The sequence below is a fragment of the Xiphophorus maculatus genome, chromosome 1, assembly GCF_002775205.1.
Source record: "Xiphophorus maculatus strain JP 163 A chromosome 1, X_maculatus-5.0-male, whole genome shotgun sequence".
NCBI lineage: Eukaryota > Metazoa > Chordata > Actinopteri > Cyprinodontiformes > Poeciliidae > Xiphophorus > Xiphophorus maculatus.
In genome coordinates this window covers 9425311-9449380 of record NC_036443.1, presented here as the reverse complement: position 1 = coordinate 9449380, position 24070 = coordinate 9425311, and the positions used below count along the sequence as shown (strand labels likewise).

Here is a 24070-nt window from a genome sequence, read left to right as displayed (position 1 = left end):
TGCTGTTGTAAAATGTGACAAGAAATTTTGTCCGCTTGGAGAAGAACTACAAAGAAATAATTTTGGTTTAATCATTTTACACGTTAGCATAAATATAGAATAAAGAATGATCCCAAAGAAATGATGCTGCCGCTCCATATTTGATGGGTTGTAAACAATCCACTCCAACACATTTGTTCTGTATGGTGCGGAAATGTAAGTAATAGACAGAATGTAATGTCTTCCAGCTTTTTCTGTGTAATTGAGAGCTTGACACCAACAGCCCACACTGCTGATAGCCGGGAAGGAGATGAATGAGTCCATTTCTATGCTCTCCTGTAAACTGGTTATGAGTCTGTTGGTTTTTTGTGTATTTTAACTATTAAAACTGGTAAACAAATGTTTATGTCTGTTTTTAAAAGAATAGCAGCTTCTCTCTTATGTCTCCATCAGATGACCAGCATTAGCAGCTTTTGGTGACATTATTATTAATAATAATTAGATTGTTTTTGAATACGATGCAGGATTTAAAATGAACTGATGAAGATGGTCTATGCGTCAAGTCTGGCCTGGGAGGGATGTCTATGGTTCCTTTCTGGACCTGTTCAACCTTCAACCCGATGTGATAGACTAGCTGTGCAAATGCCTTTCCATGCAATTCAGCTTGATTCTCATCTCCCTTCAGTACTCTGTCTGAGATTTCTCCCACTGACCTCAGTTTCTGCAGTAGGATTTCAACCAGGCCAATCAGCGAACAGAAGGAGAAGTTGTGAACGATAATATAGATTTTCTGGGCTCCTTTAGTGTTATAATCTGCTTGTAGTTTTGTTCACTGACTCCGCAGTGAACAAAGTCTTTCAGTCTGTGTTGGCCACTTCTCCTAGCATTGAGAAATTAAAGTCGGACCAAGAAGAATGTTCAAGACATTTTATTCCTGGTAAAGATGCCATTTGGCTTGGCATTTCTATTTTGGATGGTTTGCATTTACCATTAAGCTTCATGATTCCTTCATGATTGAGCTGACACATTTTATACGTCACGGCCAAATGCTAGCAATTTGGTATTGTAATCTAATTCTTTGAAACTTGAAGTTCACACCTCTATTAGACAATCATTTCTCAGTAGCCCAGGGTCTAGACCCGGTGTATGAAGCAAAGCGTAAATCAAGGAGCTGGGTTTTTCCAGGCTAGTGGGACACAACAGATAGAAATTGATCTTAAGTATGTGTGCATAGATGCGTCTTTGTCAGTGACCCTCGGGACAACCTGTGAACAACAAAAACATTCAGCAACCATGGTAACTGCGGCCGTCAGACAGTAGAAACCGATGTCAGAGAACGTTGGTGTGGTTAGTTTTGAGTTTTAGCTGAAATTGTGATTTGTGGAATTTCTAACCGTATCAGAAAAACATTTGTTCTGCTTCTGGTGTGACGTATAAAAGAAAAAAAGACAAGCAGCACAAAGCTTACTTCAAGATATTTATTATTGTATCACTGTCATCACTGATTTACATAAAATGTAAATTAAGACAGAGATCATCTCAAAGCAGAAAGGGGAACAGTATACAACACATCAAACAGGTCCTGTGCAAAAACAAGGTAACAGAAGTTTTCCTGACTACATGACTGATAAAATGTAAATATTTCACACATATATATATTTATGTTTATATATACTCATTTATTTGGTCTCATTAATCACAACTTCATGGAAAACACCAATTAAAACTTGAATCTTGTAGCCCAATATCAGTTTCTGATGAAAAAAAAAAACAGTCAATAAATGATCAGCGTTTTGGAGATTTGCAGCGTATTTAGGATTTAATTAGGAAGTTTACTTAGTTTAAAGAATCATCTTATGAATATAACATTTGTCCTCAGATGTAATAAGATGCACCAACAGATGCAAAAAAAAAACCCAGACAGTTTATGCAGGATCATTGGCTCAAAAGGCATCGTGTCACAGTGTGAATCTCTGTCCTCTAATCAAGCTCACTGCGTCCTGTCGGCTCTGGCTGAACGCAGAAGGAAGAGGAAACTGATATTTTCACAATATATCAGCTACTACAATGGACAGAGGAACTAACAAGTTCATGTCATCATATGGGAGGAGGTTACTGGTTTCTCAGTCACAAGCTGGTTGCAAACCTGAGGCCAGCAGGTGTCAGTCAGTTATGGTAGATCTGAAATTTGGTTTGATGACGTCAATATGAGACGCTACAGACTGATAGGAGGAACCAAAGAGCTCTGTAAAGGTAAAGGCAAATCTTCTGAAGTTGGGATATAATTAATTTAATTTCACATAATTACCACGGTAGAAGCCATTTGTTTGTTAAAATTTTATGAAATATATTTGTTCTATTTGATGTTTGTTGTGAATGACGTAAACTCACAAATGAACGAGGTAATTAGTCCAACATTTAGAAACTACAGCGGCTGTAATGCGCCACAACAAAGGTAAACAAAGGTAAAATAACCTGAACAGGTGATCAACTCAAAACCACTCCTACCTTTTTACTCTCTCTTTGTAGTTTAAGCACACCTGTTACCGTGGCAACCGCCTGCGCCCATCAAGACAAGCAACGATTACGTTAAAAACATAACATTCAGTCCTTTACGATATCAAGTTTCCAGGCTTGATATTTATGTCTCGATTATTAATCAGCTTCTCTGAACACAGCGATGGTTGATTGACTAGCTGTACTTGGTGCTAACGTGGCTAACACGAGTAACAGTTTAGTCCAAAGCCTTTTCTGCTAAAATAAAATCTTTAGTGTATGTCAGATACAGACACATTGCATATTGATCTGAATAGCTAATGTAAGACTGTGTAGCAGGCAGGCTTCAAGGTGTAGAAGTTGTATCAGTTCTGCCATTATGCTTTACTTAGCTAACGGGAAGCTAAGTGTGTTTGTGAGACGGCCACGCACGTGACCACGTAGAATGGGCATCAGCCAATGAAAAGCGGCCCCTCTGGTAAGGTCCATTGGAGATTAAATGTGGAAACAACATTAATGTTTATTCAACATTTCATGCAAAGAATATAGAAATGACAAAGTGAGGAGTTTGAGCAAAATTGCTACCGCAGTTGATAAACCCGGTAACTTTTCAACTGTTCTTCGTTAACGTGACATAAATAGGTTATAATGATTTTCATTCAGTCAGGACTTTACGCTGACACTAGCCACATGCATTGCAGGTAGATTGTAGTAAAGCATTGATTAATGCCTGGTTTTATAATTAGTTAACTGAACTTGTAGCCATTATTTTGTGCCCACACGGCACGATTGAACCGATCGAACCGTTATACCTAGGATTTCTGTGGGCTAATGTGTGATCTCTCAGGTATAGAAAATGGGCCGACAATCGGCCGATAGCTCTAAGATCGTGTAGTGTGCGCTGGGCATTACACATCATTTTACATTTTTCTGAAATATCAATACAAGAGAACAATAACTTTTCAAATTGTTTTATAATCTTTTGTGTGATATTTGTCTCATTTCATTTCACAGACATTTTATTTGAATAAAATAATCTTAGTTAATAATCTGCTAGGAGTAAATTTGCTATATTCAGAAGCTGATTTTGAATCTAAATTTCTAATCTTTGCTTATGTTTAGTTTTATGCTATTCTTGATACATTCACTGGTTATTTTTTAATGGAACCACAGGCAGATGTAAAATGTGATCAATAGTGAAGATTTCCACCAGAAAACAAAAACCATAGATACAAAGTTTTTACTTGTGAAAATATTCAGGAGTCAATTGATGCTCCAGGCAGGTTAAATTGTTCTGAACTGGTACCTCAATTAACTCTACGGTTTTTGGACTAAGAAATAAAAACTAAGAGTCTGAAGTAACTGAAAACTGCTCACAGTTTGAAACCTTTATATATCTATTTTAAAAGGACGTGCTCTCCTCAATACTACCTTGATTTAAACCTCAGCTGTTTCATAACGGATTTTATTTCTAGTGCACTGACTGAAAACCACTTAATTGTCGCCAGCCCTGCGCTGTCAGTGGTGTTTGCACAAGAGGTGCCAGCGTCGTCACACAGATAGCTTTCATTAAATATAATCTCCGACTGATCAGGGGCTCCGTGTTTATTCAAAGGTAATTTCCACAAAGTAAAAATCCAATAGAATTGATTGGTGTTGGTGTCAGTATACAGCCCAGCTAGCAGTAGGCCACTAGATTAGTTTTAAAACGACTCAGCTACTGAATGTATTCCCGTATTTGTTTAGGCAAATGTTGGGCATTTATTGAATTACTGTTTTATTTTGTGCTGGAAAGCAATATTTTCTAGCGACTTCAAAAAAATCTCAATCATGATTTTGTCAAAAGTGGAAAAGCTTCTCATCACTGGTGCCAGTTACTGCAATTGCTTGATATTATTTTGTTTCACCTGAAAACCTAGTAAAGTTTCTACACTAGACCCTTAAAAACATTCAGGTTAGCGAGCACATTACTCTCTTTTGTAGCAAACAAAAACTGGAGAAGTAAAATAATCCAGCTCCGATTTACGCTGTCTAATCTGTTTAAACTCTGCTCTGAAGTCAGTCAGAGAGGATTCCCAGGTCTAATCTTTGCGTAGAGGTGACTGAGGGAATATTGGGGAAAACTGAAGCAATAAAAGCGAGACTGAAGCACAGAGATTTCCTTATTAATTGTCTGTCTGAATATTTCTTTTCGTACCCATAGAGCAATACACTACATCGTCAGTTCTGTGAACTCACGAAACGCCTTGCAAAAGTTTTCACAAACTCTATGGAAGCCCGTTTCTGCCATGTATTTATTTAAAAATAAATAAATAAATAATCTCATAATAATGAGATAGTATCTGAAAATAATGAGATATCTCAAAATATCTCATTATTTTCAGATACTATCTCATTATAATGAGATTATTTATTATTTATTTTTTTAACAGAGTGGTGGAAACGGGCTTCCATACGTTTCCGCCACTCTGTTAAAAAAATAAATATTTTTCACTTAACCTTTCAGATCCTTTGTCTCCGCGTGGAAGTGTCTGTGTGAGAACATGATTAAATCACGTCTCCATTCAAGTGTTTTATCACAGTGCAGAGCTCTTAGTCTTATGAGGATCTGTCTGCATTCAACCTTCTGTTCTTTCTATGTTTTAGGGCCATCTTCTCCACTGTCACTGTTGATCTCTGGTCACTGTTGATAACAAAGACAGAAGCAGACAAGCCATCATAAATTATTATTCTTTTAAAACCCTAAAGAAAGTTTTTTGAGACAATGTCACTCACCTTCAACTAATGTGAGAACAAGAATAGGCAAAAACAATCTAAATGTGCAAAGGAAGTGGATAAAGTCTTATTGTTCCACCCATATCATGCAACACCTTGTGTTGGCAAGTAACAAAAAGTCTCAACAAAATACTTAGATTATAACTAAATCTGAAAAAGTTTTGGAAAATAAACACTTTTGTGTGACTCTGTAAACTCCAAAAAAGGAATGTCACAACACATGACTATGTGTTGTGACATATCAGTAAGAATATGAATAGAACCAAGAGGTATTTATAGAAAAGACATCTGCCTGGCAATGCTTTCAGGGATGTTCCTGTTTTGATCATCTGAAAGCCTAGTCGATACCACTGCTTCTCTTTGGTGCTGTCGATACCACGTTGCCCATGTGGTATCGACCATGTGATCCATACTTTAGTTCAGAGGTGCCATAGTGCATTCGATCCCAATGGAAAACGGTTATTTATAAACAGACGTAGAAAGCAGTGCTTTACTCATTCATCCTTCCATTATCTTCCTCTTACCTCTGATCAAATCATAGTTAAACATCCTCCTGATTAGATGCCTAAACCACATCAGCGGATTTCTGAGTATATCAGAAACTCTAAACAAAGTCTGTCCAGATAAAAAAGATCCTCTTCTCTGTAGTGCTTTGGCTTCTAGCACAACTGGGTAGCAAATGATTCCAAGTACTAAAACATGAAGCAAGATGTTGGCGGCTCTGTTCTCAGCTTTTAGCTACATGGTGTCCTCCATTTGATTCTTTGCAGTCATTAAGAAATCGCAAACTGTATGTTTTATTTATTTATTTATTTAAAAGAAGGATTGAAAAGTGAAACAAGCAGAGAGGCACTTTTTACATAACTTAGAAAATGTAAGAGAAAGCCAGAGCTAAACTCATCCAACTATTCAGAGCTTTTTTGAAAATGTTTTATTTTGACCTCTCAGTGATTTGATGCACTTGAATAATTGTCAGTTCTGCAAGTGAATGAATAAAACACAGAACATGACAATAACACTATGTTTTTGTAAAGCTGTAACCCAGCTGTTTCTTTTTGCCAGCTTGTTTTTCTGTCAATTATTTCTACTGTGTTTATCTAAAGTCAGTAAATGCATATTGTGTTATTCACCAATCCCTTTCCACTGCTGTCACCCTTCTGGCTTGTCACAACAAGCAATAATAGAAAATTCTCTCTAACTTAAGCAGAATCGCATTTTCATTGTCTAAATAATACCCAAGTAAACTAAAATTACAATGATAAGTAGGCAGCAAAATAAAATCCGTACATTACGCAATCTTTACTTAGTCACGAATAATATAAATGGAAATCTTAAATGCAATTTTAGCAAAAGCCATTAAAGAGTTAGATTGCTTAATTTTTTTTCAGAGATCCTATTACTTTAACTGTAAAGTAATTTACAGTTAAATAGATTATTACGTTACTTTAACAATCCATATTTGTAAGCTTATTCACTCACTCTGAAGTTTTGAAAAGAATTCTAAGAAATCTACTTTTTATTTTCTCTAATTTTTACCCAACCACAGAAAACAAACATGTCATGCACAACAAAAAATGGGAAAAAAATTACTGTGAAGTGAGCTCAAACCTCCAGACCACTAAAAGTCCTAGTTTCTCTATGAAAGATGCTCCCCACTTGTCCACATTAAAAGGTACAAAAAAATTTAAATGTTTTGTTGGTCTGATATTTTAATCTTCCATATCACATTTAATATCCAGAGTAAGGCTATAAAGTAAATGTGGGGGTAAAGGGCCCTATGTGGACTTTCCAAGAGTTCTGCACTCAAGTTTCTCTTAAAATATGAATAGTGTAACAAGATCCACCTTTGCTCTTACTTTTTACTCTGTTTTGGTGAACATGTTCAGGCTATAAGTACAAGTTATAAGGCATTCCACGTAGCTTGAAACCCTGCTATCTCTGAGACCCTAGGAAGAAAAGGTCTCCATTTTGTTGAGGGCACAATAGAAATGAAAACAATGCTAGAATACCACAACAGGCTATCTGGAGAGTTAAAGTTAACATCTTCATGGCTTCCTATTGGCACTAGTTTTTTTATTTTTTTGTATTCTTCTTAAGGAGTCTTGACTCCAGCTGATCATTTGTAGTTCAAAACCTAATAAAATACATCCAAAGGTATAAAGCTAATATCTTTACTTTCTCCACTCCTTCTTTTTTCTGACTGGGCATAATTAAATTGAGTCATTAGGTCTCCACACTCATCCAAACTATTGCCTAAATTGACGTATTTTTAAAAACTTTTAAACATCTTTGGCTGAGTCACAGCAGCGTTGGCAAAGAATTTGCTTCCTGTGGAGTCTTTTCACTGACTTCCTCTGTAGGTTTGAAATTACACTGGCTTATGCACACATTTAATCTGGCAGCAAGCATCTGAAAACTTCTGGCGATTCACCTTTATTCTTTAATGTACAAATTTATTTAAAAACACACGAGACCAATTAACCAAATCAACTGCTTCTTGTATTTTTTTTTGTGTGTGTGTTAATTTTTTAACTATTTGTTTTTAGCTGTTGTTTATGCTCCGTTTGAGGAAAAGAAAACTGTGGTTTGGCAGGTTCTGACATGGTTTGGCCTGGATACAGAGGTGCAGTAAACCATGTTCCTGCGTGTAAGCTGTAAATCTCTTCACAGTTTGTTGAGCTGACGGAGGAAGGGAAGGATGACGGATGGAGAAAGTAATCGGAGGAGAAAGATGGAACGATACGAGACAGGAGAGGGTTATGTGTTTCTCAAAGTCCAGCTGGGAAAAGGAGATCTGCTGCGATGGGTTAGTATTATTGAGGTGCTTATGCTTGTGCAAGACGGGCATAGGTTGAATTTGTCAGTGTAGGTCAGAGCACATCCTAGAAGGTATCAGAGTAAATCAGATAAAGTCATATAAAGTTAATAACTTAAATTCACTCATTTATAAGATTTCAAGAACCTTTCCTCAACTGGCTGGTAGAACTTGTTTTTTTCATGTACTTCAGATTAAATCATTTTTTATCGGTAATAGCTGTAATGTTCCTGCTGTGGCAGCTGCAACATGATGCATAAGGAATTATGTCTGAATATGTAGTGCAACTTTAAAATATACAATTAAACTGTATCATGCAGCTCCAGACCAATATTTTTAAATAATCCAAATATCAAGATAATTTGTGCTCCGTTTTTTTTTTATATACTTAAATGTATAAACCCTGTAAATCACAAAGTAAGCAAGAAGAAAAGGTGTGGCGTTCAGTCCGAGTTTGTAGTTGCTAAAATGTAGTTGCTGTCAAATTTAGAGCCTCCAGGTGAGTCATGCTAATAAATGCTCTGCTTAGGAGAAGAAAGAGTGAACTCCCAGCCTTCAGCCCTGAGCTCTGCACCTCTCATTGAAAATGAGTCCATGCTTGTGGATGCTGTGCGCACAGAAATGCCAATTAGGGCTGGAAACCCCAAAATGCCTGCGACGTCTGTTAAATCATTTGACACAGGATTTTCCCACTGCACTCAAACACTTATGTGCCTTTTTTTTTAAGAGTATGAACAGAGCTTTACAAATCAGTGCTGAAAAATAAATCAGTTTTATGATCTGACAACAGGACACTGGAAAGACGATTTATGGTTGGATTTTAGTGTTTGAACAGAAACCTTGTCATGGGTATTTTTGCTTGTTTTTTGGGGGGAAGTCCTAAAACTTAATTGGATGACTCCGTTCCTGCTGACTGCTTCGCCTGGGCCTGGTACAAATTAATCTTAGATGTGTCCCTCACCAACCGCATTCTGTACCAGGTAGAAAATTCATTAATATTCACCATTAAAAATCTTTTTCCTTACTCTCCTCTTCCTTTCTCTTTGGATACTTTGTAATTTAAAATTTCTTCCTTAGAGCAGGTTCTGAATTACATTCCTGTCATTGGCCACATTTTGATATATATCAATTTCTGAACTCCATACATGCTGCGGTCCAAATTGTTCATATTTTAGGCATTATGCTTGTGCCACATTTTTAATGCCATTGGCATCAGATCATAGCTAAACATCTGCCTTCTTGTAGTAGTTCAGTTTCTAAAGCAGTATCTGCATTTCATTGACATCGGCTCACCTCCAGCCACCAAAGCTCATGGCAGCGGAGAGGATGCGCCTGGCAGGAATGCCAATCCATATTTTCCTCCTTCTGCTTGTAGCATTTTAAACTCTAAATTGGCTGAACAAACTCAAAGTCAGAAGAAGTTGTGGTAGAAGCCAAAACAATTTGGGTTTGGGATGGGAGCGGGGTTATGGAGAAAAAAATAGAAAAGGTTTTATGTAGCTTAAATACCGAGCTGTGGTTCCTTCTTTGGACCCAGGAGAACCGTTTGACCCTGTCAAAGGTCGTGTCTGCCTGTTACATGAGTAACATAGATAAATGTCTCAAAAAAACAGGCTGTACCTTACTGAACTTTGATTCAAACCTGTTTCAATATGATTCATGGAATTCTGACATCAACTTTTCCTGTATTTTGGATGTTATGCTGCCTGGACGGATCTTCAGCCAAGACAAATGTTAACCAAAGGCTGTACAAGAACTCAGCTCTCAACACTGCTTGGAAATACTTAAGACTGAAAATGCCTTACATTTCTAGCTATTTCTACAAGAACCTGCAAACCCTTTCTGTCAGCTAAATGAAACAAACACATGCTGTGGTGACGTAACTAGAGCATCTGACTGAAACTCCTGTTATTTAACATGAAACCAGCGTTCATCTGCAGGAGTAATTTCCAAAAAGCTTCAAAGGAGGTGGCCTGGGGTGCTATTATCTGCCTTTGTGTTTATCTTAGTTTATGTTTAAAAGAAACTCTGACAAAGATGTATACACACAAAAGTAACAGGAACTCTTTCTGCAAAGGACAGATTTTGCTCTGGGCCTGAAGCTTTGTCAGAAAAATGAGCCAGCACTTCAAATTAATGCACCAGCAACAGAACAAAGAGATCCCTGCAAAACATCATCATCCCTGAATGCCCCACGATTTAACAGACTTGCTTTTTTTTGTAACTTTTCAATTCTTAAGGTGTTTTTAAACTCAAGAAACCAAGATGTTTTCTTGTTGTAAATTGTGTTGGAGTTCTTTGTATTGTGAAAATATAAAAGATACAATATTTTATCTGCTTGGATAAACATTATAGAAACAGTCAAACATGGCGGTGGTAATTTGATGCTCTGGTGCCGCTTTGTTTCTTTAGTGACTTTTGGTAATTGATGAAACAATTAATTCTTCTCTACAACAGGAAAAAGGAAAAAGATGAGTATTTTTATTGACCCAATTGTGCGTGACAGATGAGATACTGACACACGCCCTTAAACGTGATTTTAGTCATGCCTCAAACCTTCCTATGTAGCTTAATGAAGACAATTCTGCACATAAAAGTGAGTCAGAATTTCTTCACCTTTATGTAAAATACTTTTGCCAGTTACCAAAACTGTCAAAGGCAATTGTTGCCAAAAAGGGTGGCACAACCAGCTTTTGGTATGGGTATTTTTTTGTCCCATTTAGTAAACCAAATCATTTGAAAACAGATTTTTGCATTATTTGGGTAATATTTGTCTAACATTAACATTTGTTTGAAGAACTCAACCATTCAAGTATGAAAGAAAAGCAAAAACAAAAGAAATATGTGAAGTGCAAATCGTTTTTCACTGCACTGTTGAAGCTACTCCTCTTTATACTTCACCATGTTCATATCATCATAGATTTTATGTGAGATGACACTTAGTAAACTTAAAAATAGTAATAGCATCTAATATGTACCCTTTTTTTTATTATATGCAAGATGAAAGAATGTTTTATCACTGGTAAGCGTTATAGACAGCCTCAATGAATCCCAAGATGAATCTTAGATCAAATTGCTGATTTTATAGTTTCTTCTGCCAGCTGGCGTGAGTCCATAAACGCTACATACAAAGAAAAGCGAGTCTCAGCCTCAGGCTCTGTTCATCTCCATTGAAACCTTCAGCTAATACACTCATATAGATAGTTTTCAGTGGTGGCTAGGCCTGTCACGATATCAAATTTTGCTGAACGATTAATTGTCTCAAAAAACTATTGCGATAGACGATAGTATTGTCTGAAGACCTTTTTACACTGATTTAATGGAAATGACGAAATAATGCATGCGATTTCTTGCCAAAGCAGATTTCAGGTTTTCTCCCAGGGTGTTAGCAGTATGGTTATCTGGGACATACCTGGTCTCTAAACATTTAGAGTGCAGGGTCCAGTCAGCAGCTATATAGTGAATGGTCAAGCTCATATAAGGAGTCATATTTGAACTTGACCACATATCCGACGTAGCAGAGTAAAATGAAATGTCTTTTATCTCCTTCAGTATGTCCTCTTTAATACTGCTGTAAAGTTGTGGAATTGCCGTTTGTGATATGTATGTTTTTCCGGGGATTTCGTACCGTCTATCAAAAGTTTGCAACATTTTTCGAAATGCCGGCTTTTCAACAATATTAAATGGGAGCATCTCTTTAGCAATTAAGCGAACTACGCTGTCTGTGAGCGCGCACCACTTTGCGCCGTCCTTTTTGTATGCTTCCTGTCGATGAAATGTTTCAATGACGGTGGACTGTCGCGAACTTGAAGACGAAGACGGGCCACCGGTTGTACTTTTCCTCCTCAGCTGGAAAAACTTTACTGGATGGTTGTGCTTTAGGTGCACGTACAAGTTGGTTGTATTGCTACCCTTAGTTGCTACTATTTTATGACAAATGCGACATACCGGCTCGCAAAGGTTCAGCGGTTCGCCTCGGTCATTTGGTTTGAATCCAAAATACTCCCACACTGCGGCAGTTGCGTTCGGCTTTGAAACGAGTTCCATTTCGAGTCCCTCCTCCCCCAATATGAGATAGTGTTTCTTTACCTTGCTAACTCCTCACGGGGCTCTAAAGCTGCAGCAGTACAAAATGATGTGCGCGCTGACTACCTGACGTAATAGTCCCCTCCTCCTCCCTTCTCATTTTTCCCTTCCTAAAAAATGAGGAAGGGAGGGGTCAGTGGATAGCGCCGGAGTTGAGCCTACACATCCAGCGTCATCAATAGAAAGAGAAAAATACAAGCAGAGACGATATGGACGATAAATTAAATGACGTCGATAGGTTTTTTTTATCGTACAATTAATCGATTTACGGTTTATCGCGACAGGCCTAGTGGTGGCCATCTGTAAAATAGTAATATGTTGTGCAAACACAAAATACCAAAAACAGTAATATTTCCACATGTAAAATACAAGATACCACTTGATAAGAATAAATGTTACTGGTGCCAAAGGGAAGTACAGCTTGTGCACTATTATGAACTATTATGAAGGGGGTTTGGCAAAGAGAAATCATTTATATTCATAGTGACTCCTAAGTTTCTGCATGACTAAGAAGAGCTGAGGACTCACCTATTTATTTCTTTATGCAAGATAACTAACTAATACTAAAAACAAAATTCTTGCAATGACCTGTTATTACAGACACAATCCAAAAGTTGTACATTTAAATCTCACTTACTCATAAATTGGTGTCCTAGAGTCGCTTCATTATGGTTATTATACTGTATAATAGTATATTATTATACAATATTATATTATTATTATAGGAAACTTGGGTGGATCAAACTTTTCAAAAACTGTGGAATCAATCTGTTTGCATCTTTAAATCCAAGAAGATTCACCATCATACGGTGAGTCATTGGAAAATGAGCTGGCAAACACTTCAATAGCGAGTTTCCATGTATAGAAGGAGTACTTATGAATGATTTTCTAACCATGAACACGGTTTTGAAAACATTTAATCATGTGCATGAATTGTTGTCATAGTCAATTATTAATAATGACTGAACCGATCCACTTGCAAGTACCAGCCGAGATGAAAACTGGAATGGGTGATGGAAAATATCGTGGGTTCTTGAAAGTCCTTCCTCCTGGAGGGTTGTGAAAGAAAATTATGCAAGAACCTAGTTATATTTGTGGATCTAGTTTGATGTTTTTGCTTTTATATATATATATATATATATATATATATATATATATATATATATATATATATATATATATATATATATATAGTACAGACCAAAAGTTTGGACACACAGTTGTGTCCAAACTTATGTATATATATATAATGTTTAATATAAAATAAAACAGCGCAGGCAACTTCTGGTAAGCTTCATAGCATTGTACTGGTTTGTCATGGCTAAGTATTAACGATTGAATAAAATTTAAAAGTTCAATATAATCCACGCTTCCAGCAAGCAATAGTTTCTAAATAGCCGAGGGTTTAGACCCTCTGTGTGCAGCAATGCATAGAACACGTTACAATAATACTAGTATACACAGAGAACTGAGAAGAATATGACAAGATACAAAGAAATTATGCAAATGCAATCAAAAGAAAGTTTAAACTCAAATGCCCTTTAATTGTGACACAATGCAACACTTGAAATCTAAAGTAAAGTTACATAAAGGAAATGTGAATCCCAGTCTCTGGTTGGTTTAACACTTTTAATCTGAAAACTACTCTGACCAACTTGGAATAGTGAATGGGGGAATCTGTATGTGGGTATGAATGTTAATGTGTGTCAGGAACTGGTGCAAGTTCAGAGTCTGCATTCTGCAGCATGTTTGTGAGTTTCTTCATTTTTTTCCTGGCTCAGCAGTTTGAGTGATCTGTAGATCAAAGTGCACAGAGTTAACTTAGTACTGCAGAGAAGTTTGAGCAGTTGATGAATAAACATGAGGTGGGACATTTAGACAACATGCACATACGCGCAGCTCTTTTTAACTAAAGCAGTACATTACATCGGACGCTGCTGCACACTGGGAGCCTGCTGAATCTTAACATGCATGAAGGATAATTGCACACGCACAAGTTTAGATTTCTAACCATATTAGGACTTTGTGTTGACTTCCATTAATATTAATAACTCAATCTGTGGCTAACCTAATACTTACAACAAACCTTAATGATTATTCATACATTCTTAACCCTTACCACTAACCATAAAAATGGGGGTCTGCCGCAGTAATGCTCGGTTTTGGACTTTGTAAGGCCAATTAGTCTATTACCAGAAAGCAATTCAATATACCAGAAACTAACAAGCAACATAAACAAAGACACACACACACCCGCACGCCCACACACACACACACACACGCACACACACACACACACACACACAGACTGTGTAAAGCTGGTCCTTGGACCAAATGTACCCTCTTTTTGCACAAGTGCAATTTATATTGAAGGTTAAATAAACCCAGAGAAGAAACAAAGATCACATTCAGTGGACTTATAATGGTATGTGTAAGACTGGTGGTGAATTTAATTTCAGGGTATTCGATTACTGCCTGTTTATCTTTGAGTATGAGAAGCTAGGGCTAATCCTTCATTTATGAATGATGCATTAAGTTAGTCCTTATATACCTGAAACGCACCATGGACTGGCTAAGATATTGCAGCCAAAACCAGCTTACCCACACACATCTTCTTGAAACTCATATGTGCATGTGCCAAAATTAATGCACATGCACATATGAAAGTGCTTAAGAGGGAAACATATATTCTTAACACACTGCTTTTCCCCCATTCTCTGCACTCTGTAGTTAGCAGAAGCAAGCACTGACGAATAAACTGTAGCCAACTTCATTAATCAGTAGCAGAAAGAAACCTTGGCAGACTAAGTAGTGGGCATTTAAGAAGAAAAGAAGCAGATCTGCATATTTCCATGTTGAAAATAAAGAAAAGATAACCAAATACTATGTGTTGTATGAGTCAGGTCACAGGTCACGCGACAAGGATGAGAGTCTGCCCTTTTTAGCTGTAAAAAGAGCAGTTATTAAGTTAAATGTTTCTGAACCACCAGCAATGGTGGAACTTCCTCTTAACTGAATTTATCTATATTTCAAGTATCACTTATGATGATGGCGAGAGTCATGACCCAAAGGCAACTCTTTGTGGAGGAGGTTGGTATAAGTTTCCTTCTTCCTCTACATCAAACTAGTTTGCCAATTTACCAATAAGTCTACAAATTGAAACATCTTAAGATTCCTTTTGTTTTCCATCACTATTTTTTTCTGCTTGATCTTGGGTCAGAGGTTTGGCAGGTAAATCTGTGTGGCTTAGGCATTAGAAGTGTCTAGTTTGAAAGATAGGAACCTGATAGTTCACATTGAAAGTACTTTGTCTGGTAGAGGTAAACACATTGCCTATTACTTAAAAACATTACCTACAGTGGAGAAATGTTAAAACAGGTATATTCTTAGGATCAAACAAAGGCCTGTCTGGCACATTATAGGAAATGCTCACTTGTAAGAACCAGTACAAGTTGACTGGTTCCAGTGCCAAAAACCAAGAACGTGTAAAACGTTTCTAAAAACAAAAATATGAAATAAATAATTCATTAAATAAAAACTATTTTACTTAATACAGTATTGCTTTCCAATTTAGCAATATCATTTCTAATGGCACCGCACAGCACTGGGAAACTCTGAACACTGTATAGTCACAATGCAACACTCAGATTCCCGTGTGCGACTCACTGAGCAGTGTAATAACAGGTGGCGTTCACAGCAGCTTTAAACTTGACTAATGAAGGTCCATCCCATTTCTTAGCGATGAATTATGCATAACACGCATTACTAAATGCCCCACTGCATAGATTATTCATGCAAAAACACACACTCTGCATATATAGACAGATAGGCACAGAAACACAAAATGCTGACGTGGACAAAAAAAAAAAAAACCTGCACAATAACAAAAATATTTAATTTAAAAATCCTTCTTAATTAGGGTTTTATTATCATGTAGAAAACAATAAGTCTTAAGACTAATAAGAAGTAGATCTTATAGATTGATTGTCATACATTATTAAATGCAAGCACCACAAGGTGTCCTTTACATTTGCTCCACAACAAGCCATCAGAATGGTTTACATAAAACTCAGATCTAAAGAGTACAGGAGCCTTTTAAAACATGAATGCAGATTTCACACATTCACCTAAGGGCCGTTGGAATACATTGATAATTCAAGTGTCTGTAGCTCTTTTGGTTGAAGTCTGATCTGACATGAAAGAAGATTGTGTGCATAGGTTCCAAACTCCACCATGTAAAGGAAATATAATGGATTATAGAAGTATTAATGGCTTAGATTCTGGATCAGGAGCAATGTAATTATAATCTCTCCTGCTCAGGATCTTGCATCAGAACGGCTGAATATTTTATTGTTTTAACAGAACAAGGGCTTGCTGCCTCTTCCGTTCTTTGGTGTAAGTTGTTTTCGAGGTAGGAGCTGAAATCTCCTCCCCTCAGCCCGCTATTATCCTGCATGGCACTGATACAAGAAGTAGCTTAGGACACAGCATGGGGATCGAGAGATAGTAAAATGCGACAAAAGGAAGATGGAGGCAAGCCAAATATTTGGATGAGGGCAGATGAATGAGGGTTGTTTGTGAGGGAGTTCAGACAGCTCCTACTGTTAAAGTGGAGCAGAGGGGGAATATTCCCATGATCCTGGATGGTGCAGGAGACAGAATTCGTTCATGCATCATGTATGGATAAGGGTGATGCTTTATTTACATGTTAAGAGATGGGAAAACAAAAACAATGTAAATTTATATTTGAAATTTAGGAATGAAAAACAATTTTTACTGGATTGTCTCTGAAGTTTGCATGTTCTTCCAGTGTATGGACTTCCTTTGGTTTCCTCCCCTGCTCCAAAACTACTGTAGGCTATTTGGCAACTTATTTACTCTTAGGTGTGAGTGTGTGGGTATATTGTTGTTTGTCTCTGTGTTGGAGCTGTAATAAACTGGTGAGGATGCTTTGCAATCTAAGCCTGCTTTTCCTTGCAGGGTTGCAGGGGGGCTGGCGCCTATGTCCAACAGTCATTGGACAAGAGGTAGGGTACACTTTGCACAGTCACCAGTCCCTCTCCCCTACACCTCCCAGGAGCAAGAGGCAAACTTTAGAAACTGAGCTGGAACACTAAAGAAAGTTTACATTGAACATGTAATTGCATTTGACATGTTAGGCACACCCTCAAGTTCTTTTTGGGGGTAGAGTGATCAATTTTCCTCATATTTCACAATTTAAGCCCCAGGTAGATGTTATATATACACTGCCTCGCAAAAGTAGCCACAGTGGTCAGAAAAAAATGGTAGCTTGCCCAAATGTATGGAGGAAGGTGATTTCACCAGTCAAGACAAAATATAACTTTTCAGCCATGACCTCTGTGCCACAAAATCAGCACATCTCATCACCCCAAGTACACCATCCCCTCAGTGAAACATGGTGGTGGCAGCATCTTGGGAAACAGCTAAACTAGTCCGATTTGAGGAGATGATGGATGCCGTTATATTCTTGAGCAAAACCCGTTTCAGTCTGTCAGTGAGTTGAGACTGGGGCGGAGGTTCTCCTTCCAACAGGACAGTGACCTGAAGCATACCACCAAATTAACACTCCAATGGTTGAAGGAGAAACGTGTAAATGTATTGGAATGGTCTAGTCAAAACTCAGACCTCAATCCAATTGACAATCAGTGGTCAGGCTTGAAGATTGCTGTTCACCACTGAGTGTGCAGCAACAGTGGACAGTTGATTCCATTGAGTCATTAACTTCGTAGCAATCCCTCGTACTGTGCATGCATGTGGTGACAGTTGACAGGAAACTTGCTGCGACCAACTAGAGGTTTGAGAAGACTGGGCATAGACAAAAAAAAGAGGAACTGGTCCCGGTGTACCAGAAAATAAAAATATCCAGTGGTAATAGTGGTGGTGGCTGGTTTAGTGGTTTATCTATGGGAGATAAACAGATACCAGTAAACTAACATATAGTTAGTGACAGCAGTAGCTCCTTCAAAGAATCTGTGAAGGAAAAAAAATATCATTCCACTACTTCTTCCATCTGTTTCTAAGGCAAAATTAAGAATTTGGTTTCCAGTGGAACAGGGGGAAATCCTTTAAAGCAGAAGATAATCATTTGCAAGACGTAAGGCCTAGAAATGAGACATTTTTGGCAGCTAACATCAGATATGAAGTCAGATCAGATAATCAGTAAAGATCCCGATGAAAGCAGGACACAGGATGTTGAAAAAAAAACAAATTGTGTTGCCACATTTAGGAAACAGCACACATAGAAAATGCAGGGTGATGTAAAAAGCCAGACAACCAGAAGCAAATGAACAAATATTGACTGATTGGTTGGGAAAAACAGATATGGTTGTTATGCGGTAGAAGCAGTGACTTTTAAAGTATCGGATTTGTTTTTGCAAGAGTAGAAAAGAAACAGCAGTGAAAAAAAGAAGGACTTGTAAATTGTCACCGTCTTAAATATTTCCACCATTTAAAGGGCCCAAACCAGCTCCACCTTTCAAGAAACACAATGCGACCATGTCCACAAACCTGCTCTTGTTATTGGAAGGAAACATTTAGTAAAAAAAAAAAGGGAAAAAAGGAGAAAATAATGAGATAAAAGAGAACAAAAGTGGCAGTGGCGTAATACTAAATCACTCCTTTACAAACTGCGACCCGTTCTCTTCAAACAACCCTCAACAGCTAAATAATGAATCAAAAAGGAGATTCCTTTCAGTGAAGGCCACCTTTAATAGGCTTTTGAATGAACACTGTACACAGACCTACAAATGGCTGTTCATGGTGGACGCCAGAGGACAAAGACAATGGGATTAAAGGCAGGAAGAGAGCTTATTGGTGGGAAGAACATGAATGGAAAATAGGTATAAGAGACTAAAGTCCTCCTTTTACTGAATCGTGTGAAGTCAAACTCTCAAAAAGAATTACTCTACGGTTACAGAGGCTTTTTGAGAAAGGCATACAGTATCACCGCACAACCAGGATTTCTAACTCAAGGTCACGGCTTGAGGGTTAGGACAAAAGGAGGGGAATCAGCATTAGTTTAAGGAGATGCAGATGTTGAAACTTTGCTGTTGGGAATTAGATCTACTCGTCTTGTAAATTCGACTTTCACATTAGCCAACCGGAAATTAAGTTTAAGATAAACTCTTGAAGTGCCAAAAGTTAAATGACGTAAATGTCATTCTGATCTAATGTCTTCTTGGCCTTTAGCAGTGCCATGCATACGTTTTCAGTCAACCTTTCAGGGCTGAACTGCTTTTCTATGGAAAGACAGCATGAAGTAATGTAAAGCCAGAATTCAAAACATCCTAAACAATTCTTTATTCATCAGACTAAGACCCATTTTAAAAGCACTTGAATAGAACAGCCTCATATTTCCATTCAAGGTCTAAACTATCGGATGTTACCTTTAACGGATTAAAGGAGCAAGACGTACTGTGGCATGTAATATGACATGTTTAGTGTTGGTAATCAGATATTTCTGACTTTAGACAAAACCAGGCTTGTTGCTTCCCTCAACTGTTTCCTGTCGTGCTGAGCTGAAAGCCTGCTGGCATTAGCTCCGGCGCCCAACCCGTTCCTTTACTTCAAGGGAGCTGATCCACAGCAGCTGCCGGTCCACCATGAAATATTTCAAGAGTGTATTTCGACTACTGATGTTTTGATGATGGCTGCAGTGCAACAATGCAGGCAGGGTTTCCACTTGCACAAGAATGATGTCTCAGTTGTCACTGACTTCTTGTGCTTCTCCAGAGCAACAATCTGGTTGTTAAAATCCCACAACCATTGCAACAAACAGTTGGGACCCAGCTACGATTAATGGCTTCAGCATAAACTTAATCTCAAAGTTATTCATACCATTTTTACCAACAAGTTTCCTCTTACGGGGAGAAATAGCGTTTTGAAATAGCCCATCCAGATTCCTGTCTTGAATCTGGAGAGCCGTCTAAAGATTAGGGTGATGCTGAGGAGGCCTTTCAACTTTAAAGATTTGAGCAGCAAAAGATAAATCAACAAAACACAAGAGGAAAAATACAAAAAGCTGGTCAGCAGTTGCATGATGAGATAAGATCTCTGTATGTTCTTTTAAGGAAAGTCAAATCTAAAGAGACATAACTCAGCCCCAAGTGTTATTTTTGCTGAGTCTTTCCTGTCCATCTGTGATAAACTTGTTTTTTCTCTATAGGCGATTAAAAAGGGAAAGCACCAGAAAACTCTGATACCAAAGGACTCTTTGTCCAGCAGCCTCAGAAAACAACACTTTCACTCTTTCCTCCTTTGTCTCCCTACCTCCTACATGCACCAAGTTTTGAGCATGAATCTTCCCCCCCTTCCTCTGGCTTTTTAACAATACTTTGTCTCTTTGCACCATCCCACGTCAGAATACCACAGAGGGACGCCATGAGCCTGTCCTATTTTTTGGCTCGCTCTCCGTCTCCAACACCCGCTCATCTGTCTATCACTTCTTTTTTTTCCTTCCTACGTCACTTCCTCATCATCACTTCCATTCTGCCCTCCATGCATCCATCTCCCACACCAATGACCTCACCCATCACCCACATCACAGTGACTTCATCAGACAACAGCTGCGGTCAAGGCTGCAGATCTGGGTGTTGGTGAAGACAATCAATGCCGCCACCATGTCTGGCTGATATCTTCTGGATAACAGAAGATATGAACCAAGTCAGTGCTTCAGCTCATCCGTCTTCAAATCACCATCAGTATCATGTCAGGGGGACCCATGGTGAAGGAAATGAAATTGGTGTCACTGCTCATGGTCAAATGCAATGTCAACATCAAAGAACAACTTAAGCTGCAATAAATATTAGTGGACACTTTAAGTACCATGCTTTCAGGCTCTCTATCCTTGTAGACATGCTGGACTTGTTTATTGAGGATCTCTGATGATTAATGCAGCATAAAATGCTTTAGAAGGTAAAGTGGTGGTAATGTTATTACGGCAACTGACTGCAGGCTTTGTCACCCTTGGCCATGAATTTGCCAGTGTTGGGACAAAGAGCTGCTTTAGATAGTTTAAACTATTCATAGTCGGTCATAAAACATTTATTTGAACCTAATGCACAGATTTATATTGGTTCATATTTTGAAAAATGTCTATGGCCCACATTCATCCTCATTTCATTGGGTGAAAGGTTTAGATTACTTTGGACACTTCTGTTTTTTGTCATTTAGGCTGAAATTAAAATATATCAGGTGTAAAAGTGAGGTCTAACTGCAAACTCATTTTAAACAATACTGAATTCCTAAGTGTAGAATAGGGTAGTCTTAAATTAAGTACCTCGCAATCTCTAAAATAGTCTACTCAGTGACCTACACAATCACATGTATGTATCAGATATGCAAATGTTTTTAAAAAGTCCAGGACATTTTATGTGAACTAGAAATAGTTTTACTGCCATTGCTGTCTTTATCACAAGAGCAAATTAAACTCCATTTCTTATTCCAGAGAAATTGTAACAGCAGACAGTTACCTTTTTTAAGTGATTTTTTATACTTTGATCTTTTGGGGTAAATAAAAACGGTTTTATGGAAACTATTGTGTCTCCTCTGCCTTTGCTACTCAGTTATTCAAGCTGTATAAATTAATTATTTTTCATGCAGACATTTTGACTAATTTTTTAAGCTTTTTCGGTTATTAATTTCCAAAAAAATAAATAAATAAAGGAGAGGGGTTTCTCTGACAATAATTGAGATTGACTGTAGGTAACTTAACTCTAATTGGATTATTCTTATTCAACTTTTCTTGAAATGATGTTTCAGTGAACTGAGGCTATATGAAATAAACTGGATTGTATAGACTGGGTTATTATGGCTTCACTTTCAAGTAGATTGCTTTCTTGGATCTTGTTTCAATCTCTTGACTTGAAGGTCAGCAGTATAGTTCTTCATGCTTAGCCGGTCCCTTGAGAAAGCTGGTCAAGAGACTCATTAAAAGGATATTACATTTCAGGTGGTCTAGATCCATGCAACCAGTCTCTGTGGTTACTAAGCCTCTGATGTTGAGTATCTCCTGGCATCCTAAGACTTTCTCATCTTTACTTTGCTTTAAGCACAAGTAGAATTGCTTCAGTTTAAAAAGGTATTGCAGCTTTCGTTTTTATTTAATTACAGCATCTTCATTGTTTTTCAGAACTCTAGAGATACACATGATAAACCTGCAGATTCAACCAGGCATCATCTTTTACTAAATAAGTAGACTGCCATCTGCTGTACGACTTTCTGAATTACATTCACGGTGCTGTTTTAACCCAACTTTGAAAAAGTTTTACAATCACAAGTATAGTTTGTTTAAGAAAAGTGACTCAGCTGAGATGCATTCGTAATACTTAACACTATGTTAACCCTCTATGGCATGACTTTTTATTTTTGTGGGGAAGAAATATTTTCCTGCATTCTTTGGGAGCTTGGTGGTCCCTAATTACATGTCAATCATAAAATCGGACTCTGACACCTCCTGGAACCAGATTTGGGTTTGTTGCCTCAGGGTAACATTGGTCTAGAACACCAAGATTGTCTACACTGATTATGAGAAATGAAATACAAATCAAACAAAAACTATATTCATAAAAGAACTATTTTTTGGACAAAAATATGTCAAAAATCATGCCCCCCAAAAAATAAAATAAAGGAGCAATGTGAGGTACAGCTATGTGGTTTGTTGCCTGAGGGCAACGCCATGCCATAGAGGGTTAAGGAGTGGTGGGTCTTCACAACGGTTTCTGTGCAGTTGATGGTTGCAGGACTAAAACTCCAACTACCAGATGCACCAAAATATAAAGTCAAGTGGAAATTTAAGTACTTTAAGGACAAAAAGAAGACAATAATTTATATACGTACATAAAAAAAAAAGTTAAATCAGGTAAACGAAGATATTGCAAGAAATAAGGTAGTCTTTCTGTTCAATGCATACTGTAATCCTGATCAGAGTCTTAAGACTTTACAACGTTACAGAATTGTGTTACAGGTATTGTGAAACAGGTATTTTTCCCCCCCATTCAACTCCACCAGATTATAACCCTGTACATTGAGCTTTGAATGTGACTAAGAGACAGAAAATGTAATTTATTTAAAAATGACTCAAATTCAAACAGGTGTTGCCTCAACTCATCACAGGATAAAAACTATTACCCTTAAAATCTATCTGTGGTCTGGAACTAAAATCTATTTTTGTAAATCTCATTTGCCATATGTTCCCAAATATTTGTAGAAGGATTTAGACAGGAAGAAGCAGGACAATTCAAAAGCGGATGCCACTCACTTGGAAGAAGTCATTTGTCAGATGGGAGTTATGAGGAACCTCAGTCAAAAGAAATGCTCACTGCAGCATCAACACAGCAGGCTTGCTCCGATGCTCCTGCAAAACATGACGTTTCATTATTCCACTAAAGGAGAAAGCTCCAGTTTCACAATAAAGTCTTCTCCACTATGATGCATTGGAAATACCTGCTTGTCATGTCATGATCACTGGAGATTTGTCTAAGATCTTTCTTCCACCTTGCCATGTTTTGTTCTTCCATTCAACAAACTGCTCCGTTTGGACTTTGGAGGAGGTGTGACCTTTGAAGTCTTTGTTTTGTTCCTTAAGGACTTCTCTCACAGATGCTGTCTTATGGTTATTAGCAGTGTTGTATAGTAACGAAGTAAAAATACTTCACTACTTTACTTAAGTATATTTTGGAGTACTTCATACTTTCCTGGAGTATGAAAATTTTTGAGGACTTTCACTTTTACTTCACTATTTTTCCGAACTTAATTGCGTACTTTTACTCCGATACATTTTCAATGTGTGGTTTAGTTACTCGTTACAAAAAAGCGAGAGAGAGAAACGCAAAGTGTTTTGATCCCACCTACTGATTAGCAAGTAGCAAGCAGGCTACCGAACAAAGTCCGTAGCCTGCT

The 24070-nt window shown here is 37.7% G+C and overlaps 1 long non-coding RNA gene across 1 annotated transcript; it reads right to left on the bottom strand.

Annotated features, from left to right (window-relative positions):
• Positions 1–4930: 4930 nt before the first annotated feature.
• Positions 4931–23851, bottom strand: LOC111610969. The gene is made up of 3 exons (XR_002753844.1): positions 23615–23851; positions 23430–23525; positions 4931–5158 (listed from the first exon to the last, which is right to left on the bottom strand). It is a non-coding gene; the product is annotated as an uncharacterized LOC111610969 (long non-coding RNA).
• Positions 23852–24070: the final 219 nt, after the last annotated feature.